Consider the following 18,946-nt stretch of genomic DNA (forward strand, 5'->3'; position numbering starts at 1 on the left):
GTCATTCTTAAGCTTCTTCAACATTTAGTCACAGGAAATGGTCTTACTACAGCCTTGGAGTGACCTAGAAGCCAAAATGTCTATGCAACATAGAGTGTGTATTACAGCTAAGATTAGCTAACTTGCTCAGATCTCAGAGGTCCTATAAGAGGAGAGGATGTATGCATCCGTGTTGAACAGATCAGTGACCAGACCTTAAAACACGGGACCACCCTCTGTGTAAAGGTATATGTAATCTAATCAAACACCCTTACAATGTTAAGTCCATCAACAAGTCCATAAAATGGCATCAACAAGGTTGCTTGTTAATAGCAAACAGGGTCAGCCCAGCAAAGACTGACGTGTAACCGCAGATAGATTATTCTGAGAGCTTCAAGAAACAAAGGAGTGTTTTATCATTTTCATTCACTATTACTCCCCATCCTCAAATTCCTTTAGGCAAAGTCTGTACTTAAATATTACAATAAGCGTGACTCTCTTTGAAAAGAAAAATTACAGAAGAGATGCAAGTCAACTGCCACTGAATTTATAACGGTCTACTGCTTACAGCAAGGACAGATGATGTTCTCATACTTGTTCCAGATATGTCAGTGGGATCAAGCCATTAACTCGGTGAAAGATAGAGAAAACGCTGACTCAAAGACTGACAACTCCTGAAAAACATACCACTGATAAATTAAGACATCTGTAATCAAAGAGCAAGAAATGGGGCAAGAAAAGCAATGCTGATGAGAGCAGAAAGCAGTTCAATCATATTGGAAACCTTTTATAAACCTGCACAGCTACACAATTAAAATATTCAGTGTTCTGGCTACTAGGAAAGAGGATACAAAGACTAGTTGCTATCTATAACTTATGTTAGACAGTTTCATAAATAGCGACAAGAGGGAAAGAGACAAACTTTCTTACACAAGAAGCGTGACATGCTTGTGGGAGGTATTGCACACCTCCAGAGGAGAGGGCAAGGAAGCACGACGAGGGAGTCTTCTGAAACAACACTATAGCTAGAGAGCATTTAAACATGGAGTGCAGCTCCATACAAAGCTCTGCCAAACACACAAACATATTCTACTGTTGGAGACAGATCTAAAATGGGAGTGGTAAGGTGTATTTGCTTTAGAAAAATACTCCAACACACCTAATTTCCCTGTCACTTATAATTTAACTGTTCTTTCGATCACACCTTCCACAGAATTCATTGTAAATGGATAATTTAAAAATGTATTAATTGTTCGCGTTGTTTCTGTACATGTATGATTTACTTCTGTGGAACACATAAAAAGAATTAAGAACAGTAATTGTATGATTTTTTTTAATCTATAGAGGATTTTGAAAGGCTACAGTCACTGTACGATTTCTTTTTTCTCTTTTTCCCATAGAGCACAAGTGATACAGAGTGAGTTAATCGCAGATTTTTTGTTTCCTTTAACGCCATCCAATAAGCTTTTCAAACTAACCACATTCTAAACCTGAGACCACCTATGGAGCCTCATGCTGTTCTCACAAAAATTCAAATAATGGGTCAAAGTAACATGAGCTTTATGTCCTCAGGGGAGGAGGTGCATCTGAGAGGCCACAAGGCCATTTCGGATATTGCTGTTGTAGTTTGAGGTGGAGCTGCAGGTGTGTCCATTGACAATTTTTAGCAATGGGCTTCTGACATTCATAATCTTGACATAACCTGAATGCTCAAGGTGAAACGATTTAGATGGCCAAATCATTTTATGATCAAACCAACCAAGATAAGTAAAACTTCACAATGCTACTTCCTCCTGAAAGTGTAAGCCAGAAACACACTCACATGAAGGGGATTTGTCAGCAGCAACTTGACCATGAAAGCAGCCAGCTGAATTTCATCATGGCGCTGAGCTTTGAATAAGCCAGAACTAAAGAACTTCAGAAAAGAGAGGGCCAGAACACACCTGTGCATTCGTGTTAGCTTCTGGCAGGGGGGCCAAAGGTCTGACCCAGGCTCAAATGCCCCCAACCATTACTTACAACAACCATGCTGATCCCCTTTCTTCCAAATCCAGCTTCAAACCTTATAATTATCTTGACAGGCACGAGGGAGCATTTTTATTCTGCCTTTGAGTTTCAGCCTAAGCAATGTGAAACTCAAAGAAAGCATCTTTCCATGCAAAGTCAGACAAACACATAATAAAGCTGCAATATGTGATTTTTGTAATTGACCACAAGAGGGCGCATTTCCAACAATAACAAAGGCGAAGCTTGATGACGCAATGAAGCAGGTGACGATGGGAGATGTCGTTTTTAATGCGTTTTCACCATAGCAATGTATCTAAATTGGATAAACGAATCATGATCACGGATGACGTAATTTATTCGTTTTTGTATTACCTGTATATCTGATCCTATTATTTTATGTAATACCCCTCTCTCCCGGGTCCTCTCTGACGCTCCTCGCACTCGCTCCGAGTGGGGCTCGAACCCAGGTCTTTGGCATGGGAGGCGGACGCACTAACAAGGAGGCTAAATGGCTACGTATTTATGGTTAATGCCGTGTTGTTTAACGTAATGACTAAACATATTTTTTACAACACATATCCAATTGTATTTAATTGTACTGCCATAATCTCGGTCACCACATGTGATAAAAATCCTTACCTTAGTACAAAGAGCAATATAACTTTGTTTATAAGTGCTATTATTGAAACTGCCACGTTATGTTATTTTCTCACAGGTAACGTTATTGATAAAAAAATGAATGTAACAATGTACAGGCATGTGGTGTAATTCATATCTATTAATATCATATCATCTTTACTGTAACCATTACGTTACTTGTACAATAACAAAATAAATAATTGATTTGCTTACCTGTCTATCAATACACTCGCGAGAGCAGAGTCTCTGTCAAGTCCAAGATTTTCGTGCAGCTCTCTCCATCTCCTAAACGCCTGGCCGATATTTATCCTGGTTTTATTCCTCCTTTTGTCACACAGTCTGCGTGTATCCGAATATGGACGCTTACGTTTTACTGGCACTTCAATACTCGCCAAAGAGTAAAAGGTGATCCATAACAACGACAACCAAACCATACGCGCGTCTATAACATAACCACCACTTCCGCATTTGACCATGTGATATTCTGGTGTGGTGGAACATCACATGGTCTACACCGGAAACAAAGTCTAGAGCGGACATTGCGTTACTGAGAGGCGACATTTCTTTTCCGGTACGGCCAGTTATTTAAAAACGGAATTTCTCTGAAATAAAAAATCTTTGGAGACTTTTGAGATATTGTAAGTCCACAAATGGAGGAAATATATCACACTGTGCAAGTTATTTTTGGAAATTCTATTACAAAATTCCTCCATATTGGAGCTTTAAGAGTGCTGCATTGGATTAATAAATACATAATTACATTAATTCAACCACACGGTCATTACCCAGTTCATCGGAATCAAATGTATCCAGGATATTCCAAGAACACAACATCAACTTGCTGAAGAAGTCAAACTTTAAACTTTGTGTGCAAACTCCTGCAGGCGACTGATGTATTAGAAAGCCAGTACTAAAATGAAGATCGGGCTGAAAGATCCTAAACCTGATCTTGGTCAGCTAAATATAAAGACTCATTTAAGCCCTGAAGAGAAAGTGACTTAATCATAACCCCAGACCAGTTAACAGAGCCTATTTTGTCATTTGTCACCCTCTTGTCTGGTCTGTTCGCCTTAAACGGCATCCTTTGATACAACTCTAGATTCACTAGCAAATGCAGGCAAAGTGTTTGCTTATCAGTAAGAAGGACATCACCCTAATCTACTACAGTATCCTCATGTTTGCTGGAAACATAAATATAGGCAATGTATTATAGAAGCTATGAAATAAGCAATTGCATTTTGTTACTTCTTGAAACAAACAACTTTATAATTCAAAACAGGACCGCAAACAGCATTAAATGGACACCATTTGTCACAGTGTCTGGTCTGTGTTTCCCTGGGTGTCCACTAGTGGTCTCACTTCCCCATAGTCACCCCACTGCAGGCACTATATTTCCCACAAGCCTTTGTCCCATTCATCACTGTTGATTGCACACCTGTTAATTGCACTCAGCTGTCCCCACTTTCATCATTTTCACCTGCCTATATAAACCGGTCTGTTTCATGGAGTCCTTGTTTTCCGGCACCCGGCTTTCTCTTGTTCCCTAGTGTTTTTCATGTTCCTTGTTTTTTGGACTGCTTTTGTTGTTATCGACTTCTAGCCTGTTTTTGGATTTGATTTTTGGATTCCCCATTAAACACTGCAAACTGGATCTGTCGTTTTTTGTGTGCATTCACACAAACTCCATCCTCTGTTACGAATGCACACACAAAACGAGAGATCCAGTTTATAAATGAAGACAATAGTGCTGTTTAATATTTTTGTTGAAACTGTGAAACTTTTTTCAAGATTCTCTGAAAATTTTCAAAATAACAGCATGCATTTGACACAGAAATATTTTGACCCTTAATAGATATAATTTACTGAAACTTGAGGCCAATTGAATGCTGACCACAAAACTTTGAGTAATGTATACAAGACCAATCTTATTCCTACATTTGAGAAATTTGACGTAATAGTGCATTTTCATGAATAGTCCGAAAATATTACATCCCCTCTGTTCTATTGAACAGTGTGTCTGATAGTCTGGTGACACTGACTTGCACTCAGTGAGGTGTAGTAATGATAGCGGCTTTTGAAGAATAGCTGAGATCCTTCCTTTATAATCCAAAAACCAAATATTAAATTGCTATGTAGTTTAATTATAACAGAAAGGGTTGCATGAACTAATATACACAGTAGAATATGTTGTTACAAATGGCCAAATACAGTAAAATGCCTTACAAAACATTAACTGGATTGCATTTTTATACTTATTTGCTAGTAGTTAGTGTCTATTCATGACCTGAGAACAGATTTAGGAGGCGGATTTGGAATGCACCTCTGATTCCAGTTCTTCTCTATTTTTGGAATGTGTTTCATCTCTTAACGCTGCGCTCTATAACACCAGGAACAAATCCACAAAGCACAAACACACACATGTACTAAATGGGGACATTCCAGAGACTTTTATTGTTTTTATTTATAGAACTAATCGTTATAAATGTTTAACCTAACCCTAACAAAAATTTTCAGCATTTTACAATCTAAAAGAAAGAAATATATATGTTTTTACAATGGAGAACTTCCCCAAAAGGCTGTTTTGTGGAATTTCTGACAAATTTGTCCCCAAAATATGGTTAAACAGGTACACACAAACACTCTGAAGGCAAGAGCCTCAAAATAACAAAAATCTAACTCTAAATAATTACCCAATAACATTGATAGTTTATTTATTTTGCACTGTAATTTCAGCAGTCTGCAACTAAACTAATTTTTAAATCAAGCTGAGATAAGTAGATGAACTTATAAACCCATTCATACCAGCCTGTCTTCAAAAGTGTCTGTAGCAGAGGATTCTATCAACTAAACAGCTCCAGGAGGATCCAACGCCATACAGTTTCTATTCACCTCTTTTCTTAAGCGCAAATGTAGTGCAGTGAATACACTACGACTTTTGTTTGCTTGTAGACAGAGGACATAAAAGAAGCCAAGACACTGTGCATTGTAACTTCTCTATGCCAGACTAAACTGGGGTTACACTGAGCCAGCCAATAATGCAAGACTTTTGTCCAAGTGCAGTTCAATTTTCTGACAACACTGCCATCTACAGACTTCCAACTTACACAGTTTCAGTAAATGAGTGCATGAGCACAAATACAAACTCATTACTGAACCAACGACCCAAATACAAGCCCAAATACAATTAAAATACATACAACCATTAAGTTTTCTTCCCCATCAATCAAACAGTCAAAATAGAAAAAGACATGCATACAAAAAAATAAAACATCCATTAAGTCCTATTATCTCGCCGTTTCCGTCAGAGAGAGAGAGAAAAAAGTGATGTAAAGCATACATGAAAGCATCTGAGGAAAAACAGTTCACCCCATGTAGTGCTGCAGAGTAAACTCACCGCTTCATTTAACAATGATCCAGCCCTTTTACTCCACAGGGTGCATAGAGCAGACGGGCACACAGTCTCACGATGTGTGCCCCCTTTTACTCTGACAAACAGATTTATTTTCTTACTCACTTCGTTCTATTACTTTTACAACTAAAGGAAACACTGTGTTGTTCTTGTTGTTTTTCTATCTTTCATTCCCATCCTATCTCCTCACCTCTGTCCAACCGCGCATTTGACCAAGGACAGACTGGAGCCAGTTATTTGTTTAGCTCTCCAGTGGAGCCAGGCAGACTGAGAGCCCAGCGGCCGTACTTCTTGTGACAAAGAGCTTGAGGGGACTGGAGGCCAAGGGAGCCTCCCATTGAATGCTCCACTACATTGCTTTATTTATCAAAATGCATATAAAATTATACTGCATATTTTGGTTCTTTGTGTCAGACAGTTCTGTCTAAGGAGCTCCTTGAAAACATAAGCTTTAGTCAACCCTTTGAAATGGATGAAATCCTTGGTTTGAAATCCACTGAAAAACTGATGACCGACACAAGGTTTATGGTTTCCTCAGCTAGACAGTTTTCAAAGTCAACTGAGGGACCAGAGGACAATTTATGGGAATGAAATATTTCTAATTATATTTATATAATTAATATTATGTATTATCTGTAAGCTGTAAGGACGTTTGGTTCTTACAATTCTCACCTACAAGCTAATTCCAAATGAAGTTTACACGAAAGAAAGAAAAAGAAAGAAAACTCAAAGGGCGCTCCATGTTTACGGACACAGCAATGTTTTTATACAGCACTTACGAAAAAACAGGAGAAATTCCAGCACTAAACACACCTTGCCAGCCTTAATTAGAGCTGTGTTTAAAGGCTAAAGGGTTTTGTTTGGCTTAACCACTAAAGCTGGCTAGGCTATATTGGTGCTAATGAGAAAGGGCCCATTCTGACTGGGAAGGGAGGGAGTGGATTAGGCTGGGAAATGCATAGAATGGACAAACCTTTACTGAAGCCTCTAAAAAATCAATTACCAGTAGAATTTACTGGTCCAACATTCACAAACTCACAAGCACATTTCATCAGAAGTGTCATCCATCACCAGAGCTTTTCACAGCGATCTCTGATCCCTAAGGAATTAGCCACATCAGAACCGCTGGCTTTCACACAAATGTCCCACCAGATTTAGTCAGAAAACGCATTGAAAATCAATTTTCCCACTACTCCCCACGCTACAGGTCCCAATGATCCTGAAGCCACATCCACAGCTGTTGCCCTGCCTGAAATCAGCACAACAAAGACCCAGAGCATCCCCTGTGAAAGTTTGGGAAATCATTCATCCGCTATGCTTTCAATCGACTGAGCAACCGTAAAAGTAGGCAACAATACATTTCAGGGAGGTACTCAGATACGCTTTGTAAAACTCACTTTAATAGATGCCAGCGATAGACAACGGTGATAAGCAACTACTGGACCAATCTCAACTACCAAAATGATTTTCAGATCGAAAGAGGGATGTAACAACAACAAACAAACATTAATATGGCAAAGGATCGGGTTAGTGACCTAATGTATTCCCTCTGAATTAGTTTTCTAACCCTTATCCACGGTTTATGCACAGCCATCTGTTGAGCATTGACTTAGACCAGCTGTTCAACATCAACATTTGAGTCTCTAAATAAGATCAAATCTCCACTGGCTGGTCACTATCCTGGTAGCCTTTTGTCTCCAGTTGTAGATATGGTTTAGAGGGACTTTGGAGATGACATCATGGCCTAGGATGACGATGAAATGGCTTCTTTCAGCCATTCATGCCGATATTCAGCAGATGAATTCGTCTTTAGTAAAACTGAGAAATGCTCTTCAAGGTCCTCTGATACGTAGAGAGAACATATTCCCATAGCTAGCTGATAAGCTGTATTAATGTTATCTGAGAATGAACGAGCTGAGGTGAGCTTGGTGGGAACAGAAATATGATGATCAAGTAGAAACCTTGATGATTTAGACGCATCAAGCCTTAGCTATTGTTGTCTAAAACTTTTCAGTTGTTTACTGGCAGCAAGTGTGGGAGAGAGGTAGATAATGGTATTGTCACAGTGAAGTGATTTGTCTCACCACACAGACAAGGAAGAGAAACGGTGAGGATCCCATCTGGGTTAGACACTGGCAGACGAAGCCAGTTTGAGGAATCCCCCACATTTACACACGGTAACTGCCATCCAACACACACGCTTTCCAACCCGTCCCATTCTCCCCATGGGATCTGTCAGACCACTAAAGCATGATCTGTTACACCTCTCATGACTAGGAACCAATGCAGTAGACACAATCTGGCAGTAGACATTTTAACTGCTTCCTGTATCACAACTGAGGCAGTAAAATTTTATTTTTTTAAAGAAATAAAGTAAATGCTGCCCGTTTGAACTATTCAGAGAATATTGGGGGGAAAAAAGTGCCACGGTTTCCACAAAACAATTTGAAAAGCACACCTGTATTAAACACTGATAATAAATCAGCATATTAGGATCATTTCTGAAAGGATCATGTGACACTAAAGACTGCTGAAATGCAACTTTGCCATCACAGGAATAACCGATTTAAATGCTATTTTACAATATTACTGTTTTAATGAATTTTAAACAAGAAAAATGCAGCCTTGATGTGACTTGTTTTATAAAGAAAAAAAAAAAGTTTTTTTCTTTTTCTTAATCGTACCAACTCCAAATTTATGTACTATAGGGTATTTAGTAACCTATATACTCGTTGACTGAGAATGATAAAGAAGACATGAAAAGAAGCTGTTTAGACTAGAAAAATGAATGACTGAAATGGTTAGCCAAGGACAGCAAAAAAATAATTTACCAGATTAACACCTTGTGTGTAAGGTGCTGTCCCTAGTTCTTTTGAAAGAGACATTATAGTCGGTAAATGGACCCTTCTGTCTGCTTAAACTGAAAGGTATAATGAGTGCTGTGGGTGACGACGTGTCAGCAGCATCTACAAAACCACTCACAAATCCAGCATGTTCACAAAAGGCCTCTGTCTGGAGATTCACACACAAGCAACCAAAGTATATCACATACAAGCCTCTAACTGAACACCTATCAATTTTTTGTTTTTTAGTTGACATGAAAATGAGGAAAATAAATATTCAATAAGTTGAGGCCAAATTGCCTTTCTTCATAAAACAACAGCTGACAGAATAGGGCTTTAGACCCAGAACTAAATATACAGTACTAAAGTACTGGGACGATTTTGTGTGTACCATTTAAAGGGTTGCAGTCGCACCGACAGTGTGTCCTAGGATGTGATGCAAGCTGGCTGACAGCGATGTCATTTGTGCGTGGCATTCATTAACATTAACAAAGAAGAACAACGTTAACAACAGGAGGATGGAGGACGCTGTGATCGAAGGAGCTGTGTTTTTGTTGCGTCTCGAGGGGTTACAATATTGCACATGGAAAGTCGACGTATACGTAAAGCGAATGAATGAACGGAAAGGACAACTGGCAGTGCTACATTTGCTACAAGTGCCTGCACTTCAGTGTTTATGTTCACCATACTTGCAAAATAAGTTGACACAATGTTTACAGTATGTTACACAACGTTTTAAATCATGGCGGGTGAGGGTATTTTTGAAATCATCTGGCCAATCAATGTCTACTTAAGTCACAGTCAGTACCAGTTGTGCTGGTTAGACCCTGCTCCATAGTAGGAGCTAATTTGGTTCTCGAAAAAGGCAGTCCGATACTAAAAATCGCACCTAGTTCCGCACCTAGAAAATCTGTTTTTAAAATCTGTGCTTAACAGGAGAGTTCTACCAAAAAAAGAAAATTCTATCATCATTTACTAACACTTAAGTTGTTACAAACCTGACTTTTGTGTAACATAAAAGATGATGAAACATGAGAAGAATGTTAGAAACCAAACAGTTTTGGTTACCATTAACTCTCATTATATGTTTAAAATATAAGGGAAGTCAATAGAAACCTAAACTGCTTGGTTCCCAACATTCTTCACAATATCTTCTTTTGTGTTCCACAGCAGAAGTTCATACAGGTTTGGAACGAGGGTGAAGGTGAGCGACTTGAGGGCGACTAAATGATGATAGAAAATCTTTTTGGGGCTAACAGTCCCTTATAAAATAAGGTTGATGGGGAGGATAAAAAAACAAAGATCACCTGATGTTGTGCGATGAGAAGGCCCACAGTTTTCAGAGCTTATGTTCTCCAAACAAAGTGTGCAGCAGGAAAGCCGTTTAACAGATGACAAGCATTGCCTGGAGAAAGAGAAAGAGATATTGAGATCAATAGGATGATGTCGACTGATCCTTTGACATTTAAAGAACGAAAAAACACAAAAAACACATCCATAAGGAATGTTTAAAAATACACTGATGAAGCAGCAGCTGTTGCTCTGCTGTAGTCACTATCCATGACATCTGACAACCTATGAATTTAACTGTCCCCTTCAGCTAAAACTGATTTAGTATATGGACATGATGCCTGGTAGATGCCTGCTGAACAGTGCTGACAGCTGTGACTAGTTTTTTCAAATATTTCATGAGCAGCTGATCAGAAATAAATATACACACAGAAAACATAATTTAATGGAAAAAAGCTAAAACTTCAACTTGAATAACAAATCTTTAAGTATCTTGAAGCGTAGGAGCTTTCGGTAAAGCTATTAAATACAGTGATTAAAGGGGGGTGAAATGCTATTTCATGCATATTGAGTTCTTTACACTGTTAAAGAGTTGGATTCCCATGCTAAACATGGACAAAGTTTCACAAATTAAGTTGTACGTTTGAAGGAGTATTTTTGTTCCAAAAAAACCTCTTCCAGTTTGTCATAAGTTTCGGAAAGTTTTTTTCGAGTATGGCTCTGTGTGACGTTAGATGGAGCGGAATTTCCTTATATGGGTGCTAAGGCACTTCTGCCGGAAGAGCGCGCGCTCCTGTATAGCGAGGCTGAGCACAAACATTTCACTGATCAGAGCGATTCACGGATCAGAGCGAGAGCGTCGCGAAAAGTCACAAAAGAAGTGTGTTTTTGGTTGCCAGGGCAAGACAACCCTGCACAGATTACCAAAAGAGAAACAGCATTAAGGGACCAGTGGATGGAGTTTATTTTTACAGAGCATCAACGGAGTTGTGCAAGTGTTTTTGTTTGTTCCCTGCATTTCGAAGATGCTTGTTTTACAAACAAGGCCCAGTTTGACGACGGATTTGAACATCGTTTTTTTCTTAAGGATAATGCAGTCGCAACGAAAAAGGGTCACGATCGTGTGTTGGAACCGCAGGCGGTGAGTAAAAGTGCTTCTAATATCTCTGTGTTGTGAACTTAGCTATCGGCGCATGAGCACATCAAGTAAACAACATGCGATGTTGTCATCAAACTGCACTTTCCACATGTACAGCTTAAAAAAAATAAAAAAAAGATGACATAAAGTGGAACTTAGTCATTTTCCAAAACCGCTAAGCAAATATATACAGTTTCAGTACATACCACATAGAGACGCATTTGCTGATGCTGCTCTTGTTAAATTTCAGCCTCTGGATCTGTGTCACAGCCTCCACATGCTCTCAACGCAAAAGCCTACTCGCGCTCGTGATTCTTTAGCTCCGCCCACACGTCACGCCTCTAGGCACTCGTGTTTTTCCGGGAAAAATCTGTACAGACTATCTTTCTCTTATAAATATAATAAAAATAAAGACTTTTTGGAGTTATGAAGGGTGCAGTACTACTCTATAGTTACTCAAGATTAACAGGATATTGAGTGAAAACGAGCATTTCACCCCCCCTTTAAAGACTTAAAGATTGTTTTATTATAACATGGCTCAGAGATATGCAATTTAGGAAAATAGCTTCAAATTTATTAAAAGTAACACCTGAAACAATGAGACAACTTCATCTGAGATGCATGGGACCGTTAGCCCCTGGTGACTGATATTGTGTTTTTGTTTATGGCGTGAGGGGTCAAAGGATCATAAGGTTATGACAATACTAGTGCACCCTCCTGCAGATAAAGCACTGTATTGTGTGGAGATCACTGAAGCTCTGCTCTCAGCAGGAAGCTGAGAGCTGTGATAAGTGATCTTTGGAGGAGAACAGACAGTGGCATTGTGACCCTTTGGGTCACTGTAAACTCACATCAAAGCATGAATCCCACATCCAACCCGTCTCTGTAATTACAAGAGCTCTGAGAAAAGGCGGAACTTGAGAGGAAACTTATAATACAAGAAGATGTGCCCTGAAATTATAAAGATGTGTGTGAAACAGATCTAGCTGAAACTTAATATTAGATACATTTGATATCACAGTACATCTCATAAATCTAAACCATTCATTACATATTACTTGCCAATTAATTTGCTCCAGAAATGTGGTAAAACTTTGTTTCAAAATGTTGAAACCAGTAATCTGCATTAGCAAACCCCTGAACACAGTGGATAGCATGAGCGATGCTCATTTGGTCTAAAGGCCCCTCGTGTCTATTAGACATGGCACCCCAAGTGGAGTGATCTTACAGAACACAGCTCGCCTATGACCTTGACACCAGAGGAACTCCTGGGAATGAGCTCAGTAATTGCGAGCATGGCTTAACGAATCAATGAGCACTGATCAAATTAGGAGAAGCATTGTCTATCGACTGCAAAGCCGACTGCAGGGACCCTCCTCCTGCTGTGGACATGCAGCGGAGCCTGTAAATAAAGCCCACAATAGGAGCTCTGTCACGTAGCCATACAACCACGTAATGATTGGGTTTAGAACAGCAGTCAGAGGGACTAACACATAATCTGGCATTACTGAGAGAGTGAATGATAGGTTATTTAGAAATAAACAAGGATCTTGGGTTTTATCCCTTAGGCAGTATTAATGGAGCTTATGACGGATTCAAAAGAATGAGATTTGTGAATCTTACGAAGAAGAACTGAAAGACTGCAGGTAATAACACTGAATGCAAAATGAATGCATTGAAAGATAGTGAATCCTTTTAAACATGACCAGTTATCTGTTGCTTGGAAGCTTTGCCAGATCAAAACAGTAATAATCTCCCTCTCAGGGAGCAGACATGTCTGCAGGCCTGAGGTTAAAGGGGGGGTGAAATGCTCATTTTCACTCTATATCCTGTTAATCTTGAGTACCTATAGAGTAGTACTGCATCCTTCATAACTCCAAAAAGTCTTTAGTTTTATTATATTCATAAGAGAAAGATAGTCTGTACCGATTTTTCCCGGAAAAACACGAGCGCCTAGAGGCGTGACGTGTGGGCGGAGCTAAAGAATCACGAGCGCCAGTAGGCTTTTGAGTTGAGAGCGTTTGGAAGCTGTGACATTACCCAGAGCCGTTGAAAAACATATTTAACGGCTCTGACATTACCTTGAGGAAAAAAACATCATCCAAAATAAACCATGGCTAACAGTCAGATTCAGCCGTTTATTTATGATCCAGAATCAGATCCCGAGGCTGAAACTGAACGAGAGCAGCAGCAGCAACGACTCGCTCCGAGCGGGGCTCGGACCCGTGTCTCCGATGGGAGGCGGACGCACTAACAAGGAGGAAGAGATATTTGAAGCAGTTTTACTCACCACCTGCAGTTCCAACACACGATCGTGACCCTTTTTCGTTGGGATTGCATTATCCTTAAGAAATAAACGATACGCATATCCGTCGTCAAACTGGACCTTGTTTGTAAAACAAGCATCTTCGAAATGCAGGGAACAAACCAAAACACTTGCACAACTCCGTTGATGCTCTGTAAAAATAAACTCCATCCACTGGTCCCTTAATGCTGTTTTTTCTTTGGTAATCTGTGCAGGGTTGTCTTGCCCTGGCAACCAAAAACACACTTTTTTTGTGACATTTCGCGACGCTCTCGCTCTGATCAGTGAAGTCTGTTGTGCTCTCAGTGCTCTGCTCTACGGGAGCGCGCGCTCTTCCGGCAAAGGTTCCCTCAGGACCCATATAAGGAAACTCCGCTCCATTTAACGTCACACAGAGCCATACTCGAAAAAAACTTTCCGAAACTTGTGACAAACCGAAAGGAGTATTTTTGGAACAGAAATACTCCTTCAAACGTACAACTTAATTTTTGAAACTTTGTCCATGTTTAGCATGGGAATCCAACTCTTTAACAGTGTATGAAATACACTCAGTAATACACTCAGTATGCATGAAATAGCATTTCACCCCCCCTTTAAGGAATTTTTTTATCAAATCATCAGCCCCTGGAAGGGTTATCCACAGTCTAAACCCTCTAACATAATACATTTAATCCACAGCATTTGATCCCAAAAATGAGAGACTAAATAAAGCAGCTGTGCCTCAGAAGATACAAGTGGTGTTTGCCTGTCCTAACTAAATATGCAGAAAGTGTTTCAAATGTGTCTTTTATATCTTACTATTACTTACTAAATCACCAATATATGTATCGTTGATGAATTTGTGAAAAGTTCAAGTCAAATAGTAGAGAGTTAGAATGCATTACATAACGCATGTTGTAGTAGGCTCAAGTTATCCGTGAGATTATTGAGTGAAAGCAATACCCTTATTTGCATCCACTTACATTGTGCACGCACTTTCTCTGCACTGTCACGATTCATGTCATGCTTGAACTCAAACTTGGAATCAGCACTTCATTGTGCCGTCACGCACTTGGAACCAAACTACAAACTGGTCAGCTCCAGCAGGTGACAACAGCAGGTGCCCCAATAGCGTGAGTGGATAATAACAAGTACGCCAATTTAACTAATATGAAAATGACAAGTAAGTCGACAAGTAAGCCACCAATTTATCAAAAGAAACATTAGATCCGGCTGGTAACTTCTGAATGCCAACTGCCTCCACATTTAATTTAAATGTACTTCAAATACATTACCCCAAACTCTCGCACTACAAACTTCAGGCATCATCAGTGAAAACAATTTATCCATACAATTACCTTAAATCCACTAAAAGTGTTTTGCCACATTTTATTAATATGATAATATGAATATGATGTCCCACAGATAATTCAACATTGTGAGCAGTTTTAATCAATGGGCTAAAAAGGTCACGTTGACATGCAGGTGAAAGATGAATCCTGATGGAAATTTGGTTACCGAGGTGAACCTGCCCCTATTAGCAAAAACAGAAACCTGAGAAGACTATTATGAACTGGACTTCGCTTTAGCTCTGCACTGAGCTCAGAGAAGATAAGCACTGAATCCCACACTGACTCAGACAGCCAGGTTGTTTCAGATTAATAATAAGCAGAAGCATTAAGGTACTACATTCAGTTTGATTAACATTAATTATATTTGGGGCAGCCTATTAATGTGTTGTTTAATCACACTTCAGAGTATTTATACATGTGTTATCAACAGAAGCATGTATTCATGTTAGCATGTCTGAACAAAAATACTGGTTGAGATAAGATCATTGAGAAATCAAGTCGACTGCTTAATGTTTAGCAATTAACAGGATCTCCACAACAAGCATTTGCAGGACGTCAACAGCAAGGAAATGAACATTTCATGGATTTGGAACAACAAAGAAAATAATGGCAATTTATTTATGAGTGAACTGTCCCTGTAACTACTATACTGAAGTTAGCCAAAACTTTATTAGATTCTATAGGCTTATTTTGGAGGGAGGAAAGCAGCCAACAGCTGCATACAGAAAGCATGCTTAGAGGAGAAAGGACAAACTTAGCAAGCATCTACTTATATCTATAAAAAAGGGAGACGGTTAATCCAGTCAAACACTGGATAAGAAGCACTTGTGGCTAGGACAACTCTGGTACACACACTGTACATGCTGTGTATATTTCAAGGTAGTTGACCCAAACAGTAAATTCAGCAGACGTCAAGAATAAAGTTCATGTCAAGAATGAAATTCATGTTGTTGAGGTGTTTTTTTTTTTTTTTTAATGGTGCAATCAGCAGCTTTGTGTCTTCTGAATAGTAGTAAAATAGTAAAATCACACAATATGTACTGTTTTATGTATATATGCGATAACCGCAATATTTAAAATGAAGAGTTCTCTTATGATAACACCACATGTAAATATTCCAGTGCCAGTACCTGAGTAAGCTCCCAGGTGGCAGTATCGTGCCTTAACGCTGACACCTGTCACACAACAAGACGACGATGCAGCGACTCCGAGGAGAGCCGTGTTCATCAGAGTAATTTGCCATTATTTTACTAGTCATAGAATGGGAAACGTTATATTAAACCTGCAGTAGGTAACTTTTGTCCTGACAGTAAAATATTAGACAGATAATCTGTGAAAAAAAATCAAGCTCCTCTGGCTCCTCCCAGTGGTCCTATTGCATTTGCAGAAAGTCATGCGCTCCCGGTAAGAAACAACCAATCAGAGCTGCGGTCCGTAACTTTGTTTGTGTTCAAAATGTAGAAAAATGTATATAATAAGCGAGTACACCATGAATCCATTTTCCAAACCGTGTTTTTGGCTTGTCCTGAATCCCTAGGGTGCACCTATAATAAGTGTTTATATTCGGACTATTTTAGATTGCTTCGGGGGTACCGCGGCGGAGTAACCCAGTACCTTTGTGATTCTTCATAGACATAAACCGAGAGAAGTAGTTCCGGCTAAGATGTTCTTCCGCAAGACGCAAGCAGTTCTGTTTATTAACCGCTAGAGCGTCAAAAGTTACGGACTGCAGCTTTAACCTGTTCACTGGAGTTTTCTGTGTTCAAATATTTATGTAAAGGGTGATTATTTTAATAGGTACTGTGTTTTCTTTACTTGTCTTATTTTTGTATTTCCAATAAATACAGCTTGTGCGTAGTCACACTTTATTTCTTTGTTCAAATCTATTGACAGTTACATGATTAAAACTGATCTTTAAAAAATTGAGCGACCACACTGCTACAATAAACTCTGTAAAATGTTAAGTCAGTCGCAGTGCCATGCACTTAATGCCTCATCAATTATTGAGGCCTTCTTCCTACCACCTGCACAACAAATGCCATTCATAAGTTGCACAAAACTACCTGTTCTTGAATATCCTCCATATCATCCTGTCTTAAAATTAGTTTTACTGCTTTCAGACAAGCCAGTCAGCATGTAACCACTGGACAACTAAAGGTAATGTGTAGGAAGACATCATCCTAGCTGACACTGACAGGGTAACTCAAGCAGTCCAACAGGCAGCGGTAGACACCTTCATCTGAAACCTGAGGAGATCAGTGGTCAGTCAACCAAGCTCTCTGTATGCTGTCAGCTGGCCACAACACATACAGTCAAATGTGGGAGGTTAAATACACTAGAGCTTACATATACACACTGCCTAAATAATGGCTTATTTGTTACTTTTTAAGCAAGGAGGTCAATAATACATGAAAAACTCCTACCATTTCCATTTATATCAATGGCATTTGCTCAGTGAAATACAAAAATATATATATTCTGCCATGTTTGCTCAATCTCATCAAGTGTTAATTGGGCTTCCAGCTGACATGAGTGCCAGTTGCTTAGTATCAAAGGGCGGACTTCTATAAATGATGGGCACTCAATTGAATTGTGTCTGCCACATACCATTCTCAGTATTTTTCACACCAAGGACTATTTGGCATTTGCCTTACCTTAGTAAAGACCTACGTTCCTCAGACCTGCCCGTTCCTGTCCCAAACCTTCAGCTCTGTTTTCATCAAGGCTACCCTTCACTGCATTCCACTGAGCTCTGAACTTTAGAAAGCAGCGTAGGGGAGATCAGGGGAGGGTTCATTCCCTGATTATCTTTTACTCACTTCAATCAGACCTTTTGTGAGAGATAGGAATCCTATAATAAAACATCTACAGTTCTGTGTCTCTCACGCTCCAGTCTACATGAGCTCCATCATGAACAACCATCAAAACAACCAATTAAACCAGGCCTCATTAAGCACAACATTTCTAAGAGTTCCCGGGGGCAGTCTTTCTAGGATTTGATGGCGCAATTTCAAATTCACAATGTCATTGTGTTGTATGGGCAACAAAAGTAACTAAAATTGTACCAGTCTGTTTCTGAGGTTAAAATAGTGTAAGCATATTCAAAATAGTTACAAGGTATATTCCAGCTTTTAATTTGTACTACAATTGGCCTTGGCTTGCCCCTAAAGACAAAGGTAAGGCTAAAGGATTTATTTTTTTTTAATGTAAATTTTCTAACCGTTTTTCAATTCATTGTTTTAATCATTTTAAAAAGTTGAGAAAGTAGGAGTTTTTCCTCTGAACCCATACATCCCAGCTGCATCTTTGCCCCGAGTCTGTTTTCTCTCCTTTCACCTGAAGAGATCTTTACATAGCTACTTGTGAATCTATCTTAGTACAAGATGAAAAGTAAAGATACGATGTGGCAAGGAGCTGTACAAAGAAATCGTTTAGATACACCTGATAAGTTTGAACAAATGTGCGATGTTGATAGCAGTTTTACACATGGAGAGTTGTCATCATCCACTTACATGCATGAAATAAATGAAATGCATGAAATAATAAATAAAAAGAGCCAACATTGGTCTCATTCTGTGAATTTGAAAAGGAACATTCAATTACAGCATCCGGTTGAATTCTGTTTGCATTCAAAGTTAAAGTGAGTGCACCCATTCAGTCAGATCTCCGAAATCTAAGGACAGGGCAGTCAAAGCTAAATACGAGAAGGAGAATTCAGTCAGCCAGACAAAAGAAACTTCACTCAAACTCAAGACAACTGACCGTAGCAGGGTCTACAAGGTCTGACATTATTCAAAAGGGCATATATTTTGTATTGTATATACTGTAAAATATCCTTTGTGAAAAGAAAATGTTTTAAATGTGAAACAATAAACTTAAACCATGCCCAAGTTGAGAAAAAAGATTGAAAACAGACACATTTGTTGTAAAGGGCTACATTCATATTTATGTATGCAAACATGAGCCAGTGGATGGATTGTTAAAGTGTTTCTCAAGCTCCTACTC

The 18,946-nt window shown here is 39.1% G+C and overlaps 1 protein-coding gene across 4 annotated transcripts in view; it reads right to left on the reverse strand.

Moving 5' to 3' along the window:
- LOC127999896 (KN motif and ankyrin repeat domain-containing protein 1) overlaps positions 1-18,946 on the reverse strand; it is a 57,346-nt gene that overhangs the window by 25,540 nt on the left and 12,860 nt on the right. For all 4 annotated transcript variants that reach the window (XM_052592220.1, XM_052592221.1, XM_052592222.1 and 1 more), the window contains exon 2: positions 10,185-10,282. The gene's annotated coding sequence lies outside the window, so the exon portion shown is untranslated. The remainder of the gene's footprint in view (positions 1-10,184; positions 10,283-18,946) is intronic.

This window comes from Carassius gibelio, chromosome A5 (genome assembly GCF_023724105.1).
Source record: "Carassius gibelio isolate Cgi1373 ecotype wild population from Czech Republic chromosome A5, carGib1.2-hapl.c, whole genome shotgun sequence".
NCBI classification, from domain to species: Eukaryota; Metazoa; Chordata; class Actinopteri; order Cypriniformes; family Cyprinidae; genus Carassius; species Carassius gibelio.